General features: G+C 46.8%; 1 protein-coding gene across 1 annotated transcript in view; it reads left to right on the top strand.

Moving 5' to 3' along the window:
• The window catches only part of BSCL2 (BSCL2 lipid droplet biogenesis associated, seipin), a 354,626-nt gene that overhangs the window by 184,504 nt on the left and 153,304 nt on the right, over nt 1-16,818 (top strand). The gene's annotated exons all lie outside the window — the stretch shown is intronic.

Below are 16,818 nucleotides of genomic sequence, written 5' to 3'. Positions count from 1 at the left end.
GTTTGCCCACAGAGTGGGATGTTTGGATAGAATGTGGCGGCTCATGCTGGTGGTGGAGAGGTTGTTAATACTTTTCCCCCTGCTCAGGCGGGTCTTGCACACCTTGCAAATCGCCATGGTAACATCCTCAGTGCAGTCTTCAAAGAAAGCCCAGACTTTAACTGGCTGAGGACTCGGACCTCGTGCGTGATGTGCTGGTGCTGCTTAACCCACTGCTGGACGCTTGAGAGGTCATCCAAGTAATTATCTGGTCCTGTTCTTTTGGATCTGTGAGGGTTGTTGTCCTGGACAACATGGGCAGTATTGAGTGGGTTTTCTTGGGTGCTCCCCTGTGGCCTGTACGTGAACCGTCAGGGGAAACACCTCTTCCCTTGCCCCTCCCTCTTTCACCGGATTTCTTCCTCATTTCACTTATCCTTAAAGTACACGCTGACTGGCAGCAGTACAGTGGCAGTACAGAAATGCTATACAGTGGTGGGTGAGCGGTGTACCACTATTGTCAGCAGTGACACAGAGCACAATGCTATACAGTGGCGGGTGAGCGGTGTACTACTGTTCCCAGCAGACACAGAGTGGAAGTAAACACAATGCTATATAGTCTGGCTGAGCGAGCGGTGTACTACTGTTCCCAGCAGAATCAGAGTGGCAGTAAACAATGGTATATAGTCTGGCTGAGCGGTGTACACAGAGTGTCAGTAAACAATGGTATATAGTCTGGCTGAGCGGTGTACACAGAGTGTCAGTAAACAATGGTATATAGTCTGGCTGAGCGGTGTACACAGAGTGGCAGTAAACACAATGCTATATACTCTGGCTGAGCGAGCGGTGTACTACTGTTCCCAGCAGACACAGAACAGTAAACAGAATGCTATATAGTGTGGCTGAGCGAGCGGTGTACCACTATTCCCAGCAGACACAGAACAGTAAACAGAATGCTATATAGTGTGGCTGAGCGAGCGGTGTACCACTATTCCCAGCAGACACAGAACAGTAAACAGAATGCTATATAGTGTGGCTGAGCGAGCGGTGTACCACTATTCCCAGCAGACACAGAACAGTGAACAGAATGCTATATAGTGTGGCTGAGCGAGCGGTGTACCACTATTCCCAGCAGACACAGAACAGTGAACAGAATGCTATATAGTGTGGCTGAGCGAGCGGTGTACCACTATTCCCAGCAGACACAGAACAGTGAACAGAATGCTATATAGTGTGGATGAGCGAGCGGTGTACCACTATTCCCAGCAGACACAGAACAGTAAACAGAATGCTTATATAGTGTGGCTGAGCGAGCGGTGTACCACTATTCCCAGCAGACACAGAACAGTGAACAGAATGCTATATAGTGTGGCTGAGCGAGCGGTGTACCACTATTCCCAGCAGACACAGAACAGTGAACAGAATGCTATATAGTGTGGCTGAGCGAGCGGTGTACCACTATTCCCAGCAGACACAGAACAGTAAACAGAATGCTATATAGTGTGGCTGAGCGAGCGGTGTACCACTATTCCCAGCAGACACAGAACAGTGAACAGAATGCTATATAGTGTGGCTGAGCGAGCGGTGTACCACTATTCCAAGCAGACACAGAACAGTGAACAGAATGCTATATAGTGTGGCTGAGCGAGCGGTGTACCACTATTCCCAGCAGACACAGAGTGGCAGTAAACAGAATGCTATATAGTGTGGCTGAGCGAGGTACACAGAGTGGCAGTAAACAGAATGCTATATAGTGTGGCTGAGCAAGCGGTGTACTACTATTCCCAGCAGACACAGAGTGGCAGTAAACAGAATGCTATATAGTGTGGCTGAGCGAGGTACACAGAGTGGCAGTAAACAGAATGCTATATAGTGTGGCTGAGCAAGCGGTGTACTACTGTTCCCAGCAGTGACACAATGACAGGGGGGACCCTGGCTAGCGTGGCTGGAGCGCGAACTACCCTGCCTGCCTACCCAAAGCTAAACCCACAGACAAATGGCGGAGATATGACGTGGTTCGGGTATTTATTTACCCGAACCACGTGACCGTTCGGCCAATCAGAGCGCGTTCGGGTCCGAACCACGTGACCCGTTCGGCCAATCACAGCGCTAGCCGAACGTTCGGGGAACGTTCGGCCATGCGCTCTTAGTTCGGCCATATGGCCGAACGGTTTGGCCGAGCACCGTCAGGTGTTCGGCCGAACTCGAACATCACCCGAACAGGGTGATGTTCTGCAGAATCCGAACAGTGGCGAACACTGTTCGCCCAACACTAGCTAAGACTACTCCTGGGCCTTTCCTGTAGTTGAAGAGATGAGTGAAATGGCTTGCTTCAGCCTGTAATGTTAGTTGACCTGGGTTCGATTCCCGGCCAATGGTGGTATAGCGGTGAGGAGAACTGCCTTCCAAGCAGTGGACCTGGGTTCGATTCCTGGCCAATGTATGTGAGCTTGCTTTTGACAGCCTACAAAGAGAGAGAGAGAGGAATGAGGGAAGGAGGGTAGAGGTAGAGGATCGAAGGTGTTTTTGAAGGTTAAAAACATTTTTAAAGCATTTTGAAAGGCACTTTCGGTTTGTCTATCCGGATATCCTAATAGGTCGGATATCCGCGGATAATGCGTCCGGATATCCGTGTTCACGCGGATATCTAAAAGGTCGCATTCGGATATCTGAACCGGATCCGGATATCTGGATATCCGGATCAATTCGGATTTTAAAAAGTACCATCCGAGCATCCCTGGTATTGGCAGTGGAGTGCGCAATAACTCTTTTTAAGTCTCTTACAGCAGGGCCCAGCGTATCTTCCACTTCACTCACTCGCTTCTCCAAAGCAGAGGTTCTTTCCCTCATTTTTGACATATCTTGTTTTAACAGGACCAGCTCCTCTTTAATCCCCTGTTTGCTGCGCTAGTAAAGAAATAGCAGTATTACAGGATTGTACAGACGTAAGGATTTCACTAAGCAAGGGCTCAGTTTGCACTGAAAGTTGTTGAAAATCAATGTCCATAGCAGGCCCTGACTGTGTACATAGCATCTTGGAGTCTGCATCTGACTCCCAGGCCTCATCAGCAATGCCTTTATCTTTCTCCTCTGCTGCAGGAGTATTCCACTCCCTGGCTGATGACCCCTTCTCCACACTCTCCCCCTCATACCTTCGATCTTTATGAGCGTATTTCTCCAGCCTCTTGGCGGTAAGGCCAGGCTTGTTTTCTCTTGCTGGTTCGTTCGGGTCATGGCAGCTTCCAGTCAGGCTGTAAATCGTCAGGAATGTTCCTGGACACTTCCCCTCTCGAATTCCGCTAGGATTAAAAGGATTAGTGGGTTCCAGCTGCTGTCAGGATCAAATATGAACAGGATCACCTCGGGAGCTCTGTGAGTTACGTGCTCTCACATCGCCTGCAGGCCACGCTCCCGGGGGTCTCGGTTTATACACTTTGTTCTGCCCCTTGCATATGTAGAGAGCCTGTGCCTACTTCCACTGAGTGCTCCCTCCTCCATCTGCAGCTGGAATTTGAGTGTGCAGTGTCTTCCTTTACATGTGGGCATAGCAGCGCTTTCCTTTACCCCCCCCCCCCCCCCACTAGACCAGAGCGGAATGCAAGTTTCAGCTGTGTCCCTCCTCCTCCTGGGCATACGGTGCAGTTTGGTATTAACCCCCCCCACCTTCCACCCCAGACCAGAGAAGCATGCCAGTGTCAGCTGTGTCCCTTCTCCAGGAAGCTGTGACCCTTCTCCTCCAGGATATGCAGAGTGTACGCATCCAAAGACACACAAAAGTTGTTTAGATGATACCATTAATGACTAACTGTTCAAGATTTCTTTGCAAGAGTGTGTGTAGCGGAGCTCCATACTGCCAGGACTCCTTGTTAGCTTGCCTGTTGCAGTCTCTTTCCTATGATGCCCTTTAGTGGCGCTTCTCATCACATGTGCCAATGCAGGGTGTCATAGGAAAGAGACTGTGACAGGCAAGCTAACGAGAAGTCCCGGCTGCATGGAGCAGTAAGTGAAAGCTCCGCTGTGCACACTCTGCATATCCTGGGAGAGAAGGATGGAACACAGCTGATGGTGGCAAGCCGCTTCGGTCTGGCAGGGGGAGGAAAATACCACACCGCACCCCGTATGCCCAGGAGGAGGGCACAGCTGACACTTGTATGTTGCTCTGGTCTGGTGGGGGGAACTGTGTGTGTAAAGTGCCGCACTCTTTATGCGCCCCTGCCACCTTCCAGGCTTACATTTCACTGCTACCAGCTTTGTTGTTGCTCTTATTAAATGATATGTTCAGTGTGATATATGATTACGTTACTCCGTGTGGCAGACACCTGCTATCTGTGTGTGTAACTGCAGGGTTCTATTTAGGAAATCATGTGAGTCGCCACATAGTTGTAGCATTATATAGCCACAGACCACACGCTGCAAAACTTTATCACATCATGTCTGTTTAAAATCTTCTTTTGACTTATTTCACTGTGTGGTGTTTTGTGTGCTTTATTTGGGCAGTTCATCACTGTGAGAGTATGTCTATAGGACTGAATGCCAGAGTGTCTTGTTCCTCACTGAAGAGCAATACTGGATCTTCTCAAAAAATTAGCATATTGTGATAAAGTTCATTATTTTCTGTAATGTACTGATAAACATTAGACTTTCATATACAGTGGGTTGCAAAAGTATTCGGCCCCCTTGAAGTTTTCCACATTGTATCACATTACTGCCACAAACCTGCATCAATTTTATTGGAATTCCCCGTGAAAGACCAATACAAAGTGGTGTACATGTGAGAAGTGGATCGAAAATCATACATCATTCCAAACATTTTTTACAAATAAATAACTGCAAAGTGGGGTGTGCGTAATTATTCGGCCCCGAGTCAATACTTTGTAGAACCACCTTTTGCTGCAATTACAGCTGCCAGTCTTTTAGGGTATGTCTCTACCAGCTTTGCACATCTAGAGACTGAAATCCTTGCCCATTCTTCTTTGCAAAACAGCTCCAGCTCAGTCAGATTAGATGGACAGCGTTTGTGAACAGCAGTTTTCAGATCTTGCCACAGATTCTCGATTGGATTTAGATTTATGTTTTGTTTTAAACCATTCCATTGTTGCCCTGGCTTTATGTTTAGGGTCGTTGTCCTGCTGGAAGGAGAACCTCCACCCCAGTCTCAAGTCTTTTGCAGTCTCCAAGAGGTTTTCTTCCAAGATTGCCCTGTATTTGGCTCCATCCATCTCCCCATCAACTCTGACCAGCTTCCCTGTCCCTGCTGAAGAGATGCACCCCCCGAGCATGATGATGCTGCCACCACCATATTTGACAGTGGGGACGGTGTATTCAGAGTGATGTGCAGTGCTAGTTTTCTGCCACACATAGCGTTTTGCATTTTGGCCAAAAAGTTCCATTTTGGTCTCATCTGACCAGAGCACCTTCTTCCACATGGTTGCTGTGTCCCCCACATGGCTTGTGGCAAACTGCAAACGGGACTTCTTATGCTTTCTGTTAACAATGCCTTTCTTCTTGCCACTCTTCCATAAAGGCCAACTTTGTACAGTGCATGACTAATAGTTGTCCTATGGACAGAGTCTCCCACCTGAGCTGTAGATCTCTTGACTGCATTTCTGATCAGAGCTCTCCTTGTTCAGCCTGTGAGTTTAGGTGGATGGCCTTGTCTTGGTAGGTTTACAGTTGTGCCATACTCCTTCCATTTCTGAATGATTGCTTGAACAGTGCTCCTTGGGATGTTCAAGGCTTTGGAAATCTTTTTGTAGCCTAAGCCTGCTATAACCACTTTACCCCTGCCCGTACGAATTTCTCCGTCCCTTTTTCCATCCTTTAACCCCCAGGGACGGAGAAATCCGTACTTTCCGCGCTCCCGCAGCTGCCTGCGCTCCCGCTCGCTGTAGCGCGCACTCCCGCGGGTAAACGCCGCCCGCCGCTCGCCCGGAGATCAATGAACTGGAAAATCCATTCCTGTTCGTTGATCTAAGCCCCGCAATGATCCGCTGCTTTTCCGCTAAGCAGCGCGATCATTGTGAAAAAGAACAACTTACCCAGCCTCCTAGTACTTCCTCCAAGCGTCCGGAAGGACGCTTGGAGGTCGCATTAAACAAAAGTTACTGTTGCCATCTTGTGGCCAAATAGTAAAACTACACCCTAAACCATTTTTCACATACACATGAATTACTTTTACACAATAAATTAACTCATTACCTCCCACACTCCCCATTTTTTTTTTTTTGTAATTAAAAAAAAAATTAAACATTTACAATTAAAAAAAATACATAAATAGTTACCTTAGGGACTGAACTTTTTAAATATTTATGTCAGGAGGGTACAACACTGTTACTTTATAAACTATGGGCTAGTAATTAGGGATGGATGCAAAACTGAAAAAAATGCACCTTTATTTCCAAATAAAATATTGGCGCCAAACATTGTGATAGGGACATAATTTGAACTGTTTTATAACCGGGACAAAAGGGCAAATAAATTTCATGGGTTTTAATTACAGTAGCATGCATTATTTAAAAACTATAATGGCCGAAAACTGAAAAATAATTTTGTTCCCACATTTTTCCTATTTTCCCATTAAAACACATTTAGAATAAAATAATTCTTGGCATAATGTCCCACCTAAAGAAAGCCTAATTGGTGGCGGAAAAAACAAGATATAGTTCATTTCATTGCGATAAGTAGGGATAAAGTTATAGACAAGTGAATGGAAGGAGCGCTGAAAGGTGAAAATTGCTCTGGTGCTCAGGGGGTAAAACCCCTCAGTGGTGAAGTGGTTAACCGGTTCAGCACCGCAGTGCCGAAAATCTCATGCATCCAAACAACGTTCACCTCCCATTCATTCGCCTATAACTTTATTGCTACTTATCACAATGAATTGATCTATATCTTGTTTTTTCCGCCACCAATTAGGCTTTCTTTGGGGGGTACATTTTGCTAAGAGCCACTTTACTGTAAATGCATTTTAACAGGAAGAATAAGAAAAAAACGGAAAAAATTCATTATTTCTCAGTTTTTGGCCATTATAGTTTGAAATTAATATACGCTACCGTAATTAAAACACATGTATTTCATTTGCCTATCTGTCCCGGTTATTACACCGTTTAAACGATGCCCCTATCACAATTTATGGTGCCGATATTTCATTTAAAAATAAAGGTACATTTTTTCAATTTGCGTCCATCATTATTTATAAGCTTATACTGTTATATAATATAATAACATATTCTCTTGACATGCACATTTAAAAAGTTCAGACCCTTGGGTAACTATTTATGTTGTTTTTGTTTTTTTTTTAATTGTATTTTTTTTTTTAATAAAAAAAAAGTGTATGTGGGTAATTTTTGGTGTGGGAGGGAAACTGCTAATTTTAAATGTAAAATAATATTTTTTTTTATTATAAATGTATGTGGGTGCAGTTTACTATTTGGCCACAAGATGGCCACAGTGAAAAAAGTCCTGGATGCGAACGATCTCGTATCCAGAAACTAAAATGCTGGGGAGATGTTTCCTGGGGGCAGAAATACCGCGCTCTCTGGAGAGAAAGCGTCGGTATTTCTGCGGGGAAGTTAGATCGGTGAATGGGAATTATATTCCCATTCACTGATCAGTGGGCTAGCGGCGGGCAGCGGGAGCACGCCCGATCGCGCGCGGGGGTGCGCCCCATCGCGCGCACGAGCCGGCGGCAGCAGACTACTGCTGCCGCCGGCTCGTGCGCGCGATCGGGCGCACCCCCGCGCGCGCTCCCGCTGCCCGCCGCTAGCCCCCTGATCAGTGAATGGGAATATAATTCCCATTCACCGATCTAACTTCCCCGCAGAAATACCGACGCTTTCTCTCCAGAGAGCCTATCTGGGCGAGAAAGCTCGTCCAGATAGGCCAAAGTGGTTAATATTGAGGATTTTGGCATACAGCTCATGAAAACCCAAAATTCCTATCTCAAAAAATTAGCATATTTCATCCAACCAATGAAAGAAGTGTTTTTAAAACAAAAAAAGTCAACCTTCAAATAATTATGTTCAGTTATGCACTCAATACTTGGTTGGGAATCCTTTTGCAGAAATGACTGCTTCAATGCGGCGTGGCATGGAGGCAATCAGCCTGTGGCACTGCTCATGGGTTATGGAGGCCCAGGATGCTTCGACAGCAGCCTTAAGCTCATCCAGAGTGTTGGGTCTTGCGTCTCTCAACTTTCTCTTCACAATATCCCACAGATTCTCTATGGGGTTCAGGTCAGGAGAGTTGGCAGGCCACTTGAGCACAGTAATACCATGGTCAGTAAACCATTTACTAGTGGTTTTGGCACTGTGAGCAGGTGCCAGGTCGTGCTGAAAAATGAAATCTTCATCTCCTTAAAGCTTTTCAGCAGATGGAAGCATAAACTCACTTTTGAACCAGAAACAGCGGCAGAAGCGCCTGACCTGGGCTACAGAGAAGCAGCACTGGATTGTTGCTCAGTGGTCCAAAGTACTTTTTACGGATGAAAGCAACTTTTACATGTCATTCACAAATCAAGGTGCCAGAGTCTGGAGGAAGACTGGGGAGAAGGAAATGCCAACATGCTTGAAGTCCAGTGTCAAGTACCCACAGTCAGTGATGGTTTGGGGTGCCATGTCAGCTGCTGGTGTTGGTCCACTGTGTTTTATCAAGGGCAGGGTCAATGCAGCTAGCTATCAGGAGAGTTTGGAGCACTTCATGCTTCCATCTGCTGAAAAGTTTTATGGAGATGAAGATTTCATTTTTCAGCACGACCTAGCACCTGCTCACAGTGCCAAAACCACTGGTAAATGGTTTACTGACCATGGTATTACTGTGCTCAATTGGCCTGCCAACTCTCCTGACCTGAACCCCATAGAGAATCTGTGGGATATTGTGAAGAGAAAGTTGAGAGACGCAAGACCCAACACTCTGGATGAGCTTAAGGCCGCTATCGAAGCATCCTGGGCCTCCATAACACCTGAGCAGTGCCACAGGCTGATTGCCTGGCTGATTGCCAGGCATTATAGCAGTCAGCTGTGCAGTACTGGCACAGAGCAGCTCTGTGTGGAGTAACTGTATATGCTGCTGCTAGATTAGGTGTGTGTACTGAACATATTGTGTTCATTAACCTGAATACTTGCTAACCTTTTGACCTGAGGGTGCCATATAATCACGGTGCATGGGCCGGACAAATGATGAAGATTCATGCTAAACATCCTGCACAGATCTCAGCCACCTCACCACCTCTACCTGTAAAAGCTGCTTATCTCTCATCTGTTTTCTTTTTGTATTAACTTGTTCTCTCTGGCCTGCCAGCTTTACTTTTGCTAGCATAGCGGGTGTCTCCAGGCATTTAACTCTTTTGCTGCTGGCCTTTATTTGTTCTCTGCTCCTCTCTTTATCTCACTCTTCCTACCAGTGCTGATCTACTGGTATTGTTTAGGCTGATAGAAGTCTTTCCTAGTATTAACCTATTCACAGCTGGTGTTTGTACTTTTTTTTTCCAGAACTGGCACTTTCTCAGTTTACCTAGCTTTTCTGATTACTTGACATGCTTGACACTTCAGGCCTTCTATTCCTACAAGCTAGAATTACTGGTAAATCATGTTGACCATGGTGTGTGTCCTCTCTGGTTTTAGTGCTGCTCACTGTACTTCCGCTAACCAGGAAGTACAGTGAGCGGCACTGAATGCAGAGAAGACCTGTGGCACGCAACGCTCTGGTATCTGGAACATGGAAGTCAGGTGAGTCATTCCCCGCCCACTGCAGCTGACACTAATCTAATATCTGGAGGGGGAGCGCAAGAGGAGGGGACTCAGGTGGGGGGGAGGGGGGTTGTGAACTGCTCCTAGGACAGTCAGTGACATGACTATGTACTCTGTTAAGTGCTGCAGAAGATGTCAGGGCTATATAAATACATAATAATATTATGGTAGGATATAAGACTAGGACTATGGTACGATTAGATTGTGAGCTCCTCTAAGGACAGTCAGTGGCATGACTATGTACTCTACAAAGTGCCGCAGAATATGGTCAGTGCTATATAATACATCCTGCCTATCAACCATCTCCTCCTGGATGTCCGCTAGGTTCCTGAAACTAAATCTAGACAAAACAGAATTTATGATCTTCCCACCCTGGCCATCCCTAAACCTCCCAGATGTGCATGTCACTGTTAACCACACTACCATTTGTCCTACATCTCAAGCCCACTGTCTGGATGTCACCCTTCACTCCCCACATCCAAAACATCAAAAAAGTCCTGCGACTTCCACCTTCGTAACATCTGCAAGATCCGCTCTTTCCTGACCTCTGCCACCACCAAACTCCTCATCCATGCCCTCATAATTCCCTTCTGCAATGCCCTTCTGTCTGGTCTCCCTATGACCCGAATAGCCCCACTGCACTCCATCATGAATGCGGCAGCCAGAATTATCCACTCCTCCCATTGCTCCACCATGGTGGCTCCCCTCCGTGAATCCCTCCACTGGCTTCCTATCCAGTCCAGAATCAGATTCAAGACACTGTGTCTGACCAACAAATCTGTTCAAAAAACCTGTCCAACCTACATTTCCGATCTTACACAGAGGTACACACCTAGCCGCACATTCCGCTCCTCAAATGAACTTCGCCTGACTGCCCCTCCCCGCATCACTCAGTCTCATGCACGCCTCCAGGACTTCTCAAGAGCTGCTCCAACAATATTATGTAGAAAGAACAGAGGCGCCAGCAGGATAAAATCAGGTAATAAAATGTTTAAAAGTGCTTTGGAGGCAGCGGTGGACTTACCTCCTGTAAGCAGACACTATAAACTGTCAGTTCAAATCTAAATAAATTTTATTGGCATACTCCAAGGGGGTCGCAACGCGTTTCACAGGTGTAAACCTGCTTCCACAGGCAATATAACATAGGAGCATACAACAGTAAAAGGTCCGGGTAACACCTGACTGAGGCGCCAGGTGTTACCCGGACCTTTTACTGTTGTATGCTCCTATGTTATATTGCCTGTGGAAGCAGGTTTACACCTGTGAAACGCGTTGCGACCCCCTTGGAGTATGCCAATAAAATGTATTTAGATTTGAACTGACAGTTTATAGTGTCTGCTTACAGGAGGTAAGTCCACCGCTGCCTCCAAAGCACTTTTAAACATTTTATTACCTGATTTTATCCTGCTGGCGCCTCTGTTCTTTCTACATAATATTAATTATCCACCCTTGGTGGAGGGGGATACCCCTTTTTTCCTGTCTACAGAGAGCGACTTTTTATTTCTGAGTGGGGACAGGATAATCTCCTCACCTGCCTATACAGTGGTTGCCTGGAGGTAACCCTGTCTTGTGAGTATATATATTGTACTCTTTACATATATCCATTTTTGCAGTATGTACTACACTATATTGGGCTCTCGGTTTCCCTCTTCTGTGCTCCAACAATATGGAACTCCCTACCTCCATCCATTAGGGCAGCCCCCTCCTTCAACATCTTCAAGAAGGCCCTCAAAACTCACCTTTTCACTCTGGCCTACCACCCCTTACAAGTGCTCTAAACCCGCAGCTGAACTCTGGTCCCCTACCTTTCGTGTCCCTACCTCTCCCTCTAGATTGTAAATCTTTGGGCAGGGTCCTCCTCTTTGTGTCCTACCTGATCATGCACCTCCATTACTGTGAACCCATGCTATGCATCTGAGTGAACCTAACTTGCCTAATCTCCATGCTCCCATCCAGTGACTGACTAAGCATTACCTTTACTCGTTCTGTGCTGCGTGATCTGGTTTTTATTGTATTCCTGTATTGTCATATTGCTGTGTGTCACCCCTAAATATTGTATGTAACCTAACTAATGTCCAGTGCTGCGTAATATGTTGGCGCTTTATAAATACAATAAATAAATAAAATAATAATATGGTAGGCAGGACATCAGTAGTAGGGCATCAGGCAATGACTATGGTAGCAATATGACTGTAAGCTCATTTGAGGTACAGTTGCTGACATAATTATAAAGCTCTGGGGGAGGTATCAATTCTACATACAGTATATTTACCACTTGCCGACCGCCCACAGCTGATGGGCAGCGGCAAGGACTGGGCCTAAACGACCGCAATACGCCCATCGACGGTGGTGGCGTGGTTATGCGCCGATCGCGTGACGCGATCAGGCGCCGGTGACAGGCTCCGCCCCCCTTGCGCAGTAACCCGACGGCCGTTCAGAAGCGCCGGCGGGTTACTAGCTACGAGATTGCCGCATACAAAGTGGTATAATACGCTTTGTAATGTATACAAGGTGTATTATACAGGCTGCCTCCTGCCCTGGTGGTCCCAGTGTCCGAGGGACCACCAGGGCAGGCTGCAGCCACCCTAGTCTGCACCCCAAACACACTGATCTGCCCCCCGCCTCCTGATCGCCCACAGCACCCCTCAGACCCCCCCCTGCCCACCCCCCAAACCACTGTTTGCACCCAATCACCCCCCTAATCACCTATCAATCACTCCCTGTCACTATCTTTCAACGCAATTTTTTTTGATTATCCCCTTAACTGCCCCCTGAGGGCTCCTGATCACCCCCCCCCACCCATCAGATTCTCCCCAGACCCCCCCCCCCCCGTGTACTGTATGCATCTATCCCCCCTGTAATAACCCACTGATCATCTGTCAATCACCCATCAATCACCTCCTGTCACTGCCACCCATCAATCAGCCCCTAACCTGCCCCTTGCGGGCAATCTGATCTCCCACCCACACCATCAGATCGCCCGCAGACCCGCCATCAGATCACCTCCCAAGTGCATTGTTTACATCTGTTCTCTCCTCTAAACACCCACTAATTACCCATCAATCACCCATCAATCACCACCTGTCACTGCTACCCATCAGATCAGACCCCTATCTGCCCCTAGGGCACCCAATCACCCGCCCACTCCCTCAGAATGCCCTCAGACCCCAGCCCTGATCACCTCGCCAGTGCATTGCTTGCATCTATTCCCCCCTCTAATCACACCTTGAGACACCCATTAATCACCTCCTGTCACCCCCTAGCACGCCTACCCATCAGATCAGGCCAGCCGTGGGTGTTTGCGCGACCTAGTGGACAGTGTCGTGCGCAGCGGGTTATGGGGGGAGGGGGCTGGGGTGCGGCTGCATGGCTAGCATAGTTGCCCCAGTATAGGGAGTTTAGTTACCCCAGTATGGCTAGTATAGTTACCCCAGTATAGCTAGTATAGTGCCCCAGTATAGCTAGTATAGTGCCCCAGTATAGCTAGTATAATGACCAGTATAGCTAGTATAGTCCCAGTATGGATAGGTAGTGCCCCAGTATAGTGCCCAGTATGGGTAGGTAGTGCCCCAGTATAGCCAGTAAAGTGCCTAGTATAGTGCCCAGTATAGGTAGGTAGTGCCCATATAGCTAGTATAGTGCCTAGTATAGCTAGCATAGTGCCCAGTATAGCTAGTATAGTGCCCAGTATAGCTAGCATAGTGCCCAGTATAGGTAGGTAGTGCCCAGTATAGCTAGTATAGTGCCCAGTATAGGTAGGTGGTGCCCCAGTATAGTGCCCAGTATAGGTAGGTAGTGCCCCAGTATAGTGCCCAGTATAGCTAGTATAGTGCCCAGTATAGGTAGGTAGTGCCCAGTATAGCTAGTATGGTGCCCAGTATAGCTTCCTTGTATGGGTAGGTAGTGCCCCTCCCCCCTCCGCAGTCGCCGCTCCTGTTACCTTATCATGAGCGGGTGGCCGCTTGTCCGATTAGATTCCCCCGTAGCCGCTCTCCTCAGTGGCATCTCCTATTACAGCAGCGTGCTCGGCGGCTGCTGTGATGAGCAGGAAGCGGTACAGCGGCTTCCTGTAGCAACGATATGCATAGCCGTTACCATGGGAACCGCAGTACCGAGAGGCCAGACCTGCCGCGGCCTGGTTGCAAACTGCCAACGGACCGGCAGTGGGCCGTGGCCCGGTGGTTGGGGACCCCCACCGGAACAGCAGTTGAAAAACACTGGTCTAGAAAACAAATGCCTCAAAATGACCTGTTTTTTTTCACAAAGTGTCATTTTCCGCTTACTTGTGACAAAAAATAAAATCTTCTATGAACTCACCATACTCCTAACGGGATACCTTGGGGTGTCTTCTTTCTAAAATGGGGTCATTTGTGGGGTTCCTATACTGCCCTGGCATTTTAGGGGCCCTAAACCGTGAGGAGTAGTCTTGAAACCAAATGCCGCAAAATGACCTGTGAAATCCTAAAGGTACTCATTGAACTTTGGGCCCCTTAGCGCACTTAGGGTGCAAAAAAGTGCCACACATGTGGTATCGCCGTACTCAGAAGAAGTAGTATAATGTGTTTTGTGGTGTATTTTTACACATACCCATGCTGAGTGGGAGAAATTTCTCTGTAAACGGACAATTGTGTGTAAAAAATAAAAATCAAAAAATTGTCATTTACAGAGATATTTCTTCCACCCAGCATGGGTATATGTAAAAATACACCCCAAAACACATTATACTACTTCCCTTGAGTACGGCAATACCACGTGTGGCACTTTTTTGCAGCCTAACTGTGCTAAGGGGCCCAAAGTCCAATGACCACCTTTAGGCTTTACAGGGGTGCTTACAATTAGGCACCCCCAAAATGCCAGGACAGTAAACACACCCCACAAATGACCCCATTTTGGAAAGTAGACACTTCAAGGTATTCAGAGAGGAGCATAGTGAGTCCGTAGTAGATTTCATTTTTTTTGTCGCAAGTTAGAAGAAATGGAAACTTTTTTTTTTCTGGTCACAAAGTGTCATTTTCCGCTAACTTGTGACACAAAATTAAATCTTCTATGAACTCACCATGCCTCTCAATGAATACTTTGGGATATCTTCTTTCCAAAATGGGGTCATTTGGGGGGTATTTATACTATCCTGGAATTTTAGCACCTCATGAAACATGACAGGTGGTCAGAAAAGTCAGAGATGCTTCAAAATGGGAAAATTCACTTTTGGCACCATAGTTTGTAAACGCTATAACTTTTACCCAAACCAATAAATATACACTGAATGGATTTTCTTTTTATCAAAGACATGTAGCACAATAAATTTGGACAAAAATGTATACAGAAATTATACTTTATTTGAAAAATGTCAGCACAGAAAGTAAAAAAAACATTTTTTTTGACAAAATTCATGTCTTTTTTAATGAATATAATAAAAACTAAAACTCGCAGCAGCAATCAAATAGCACCAAAAGAAAGCTGTATTAGTGACTAGAAAAGGAGGTAAAATTCATTTAGGTGGTAGGTTGTATGACTGAGCAATAAACCGTGAAAGCTGCAGTGATCTGAATGGAGAAAAAGGCTCTGGTCCTTAAGGGGCAAAAAGACTATGGTCCTCAAGTGGTTAATGTTTTGTTCCCCTTTTATTTTGGAGTGACTAATTGAGAGACAATGGTTGGGGAGGGGGTGGGTGTTGGGGAGATTCAGAGAGAGGGGAGAGTGAGAAGTATGGGAAACCTAAGAAGGGACAAGGAAATAGAAAGGGGGAAGGGGGGAGCGGATATAGGAGAGAGGGGGAAAAGGGAGTGGGTGGGGGGGCCTCGCACAGTGCCTATCTCTGCTTGTGATTGTTACAGACATCGGCTACCAGCATGTTGTGTGCATCACTGAGCTCTGTACACTGGACTGCTTGCACTATTAATCATTCTGATCAGCATATACGCTGATCAGAATAATTAATTCATGCAGGGCAGTGGGTGTCACAGGAGTCAGTGTATGCACATGCATATGCATAGCCGGCACTTCTTTCCAGGAGACTGAAGCACTGTGCAGCTGTACAACTTACTTTTTTTTTATCCACAGCTCTTTCCCCGCGCAGATAGCTGAAGCAGGAAGGAGGGGGGCGGAGGTGAGTGAGGACAGCAGGACTGAAAACTCCATGGTTACGTGGTGCCACTGAGTGCTGAGAAGCTCTTCCTCCTTTCCTGTGGATGGCTGCATTCTGCAGATCATATGCAGAGCTGTGTGCGGGTAGCAGGCGCTGGTGTTACATGGGGTTCGCTCTGTTGGGAGCCAGGCGCCCCAGCTCTCTAGTCTCCCTTTATAGCCTGTGCAGAAATCCGTCCATGCCCTGCGCATTGGGGTGCAGGCGGGCCCCCTGGCGGTCCCTGGGTTCCCCAGACCTGTCACGCCAGTGACGGTTATCCCCCCCCTGATGGCGGCCCTGCCTGGAGATGTCCATTAATCTTTAATTCCTTTCCCCTAACATTGTATGTCCCGGGTGGGGGACTGCAGATTGCCCTGCTACTGGACATAATGTCAATACATGTTGACTTCAGCCTCATATGCTTCTTATAGTTTCATTGCTGCTCTCTGAGTAAAAAGTTAATTGCATCCATTGCAAGATATATACGTAACCAGAGGGCTGGTTGTTTGCTATATAACCGCTGACCGATAACAGGTTGAAGCTTCTTTTTCGAGATTGTGAACTCCCTGCTGAAACAGGTACATTCCCAGAGGCTACTGAACAGCAAACATGTAAAAACAGCGCCAGCAAATTCTGGCGCAGGATGAAGCCGATAAACTGCTCATCCTGCTGCTGCAAAAGTCCCGGTGGCGTTAATTACTATTCCCCCTCCAGGACACCATGGACACCAAGGAAAGACATAATTCGGCTGCCAGCTATTGCTGGCGGATGAATTACACTGTTGGGTTTTTTTGTTTTTTTTTTGCTCAATCTTTTATTGAGAAGTAATTGCTTGTAACAATACAAAAAGCTCAGTGTACAAACAGTATAAAGTATCCATGTAAGAACAGTATAAAGTATAATTAAAAAACGTCTGTTAACAGGGGTAATAAACACACTGGGTGTAAGTCCAGAGCATCATATATGAAAGCT

Source organism: Hyperolius riggenbachi, chromosome 11, assembly GCF_040937935.1.
Source record: "Hyperolius riggenbachi isolate aHypRig1 chromosome 11, aHypRig1.pri, whole genome shotgun sequence".
Classification (NCBI taxonomy): Eukaryota; Metazoa; Chordata; class Amphibia; order Anura; family Hyperoliidae; genus Hyperolius; species Hyperolius riggenbachi.
The sequence above is the reverse complement of the archived record's forward strand: the minus strand, read 5'-3'. Positions and strand labels throughout refer to the sequence as shown.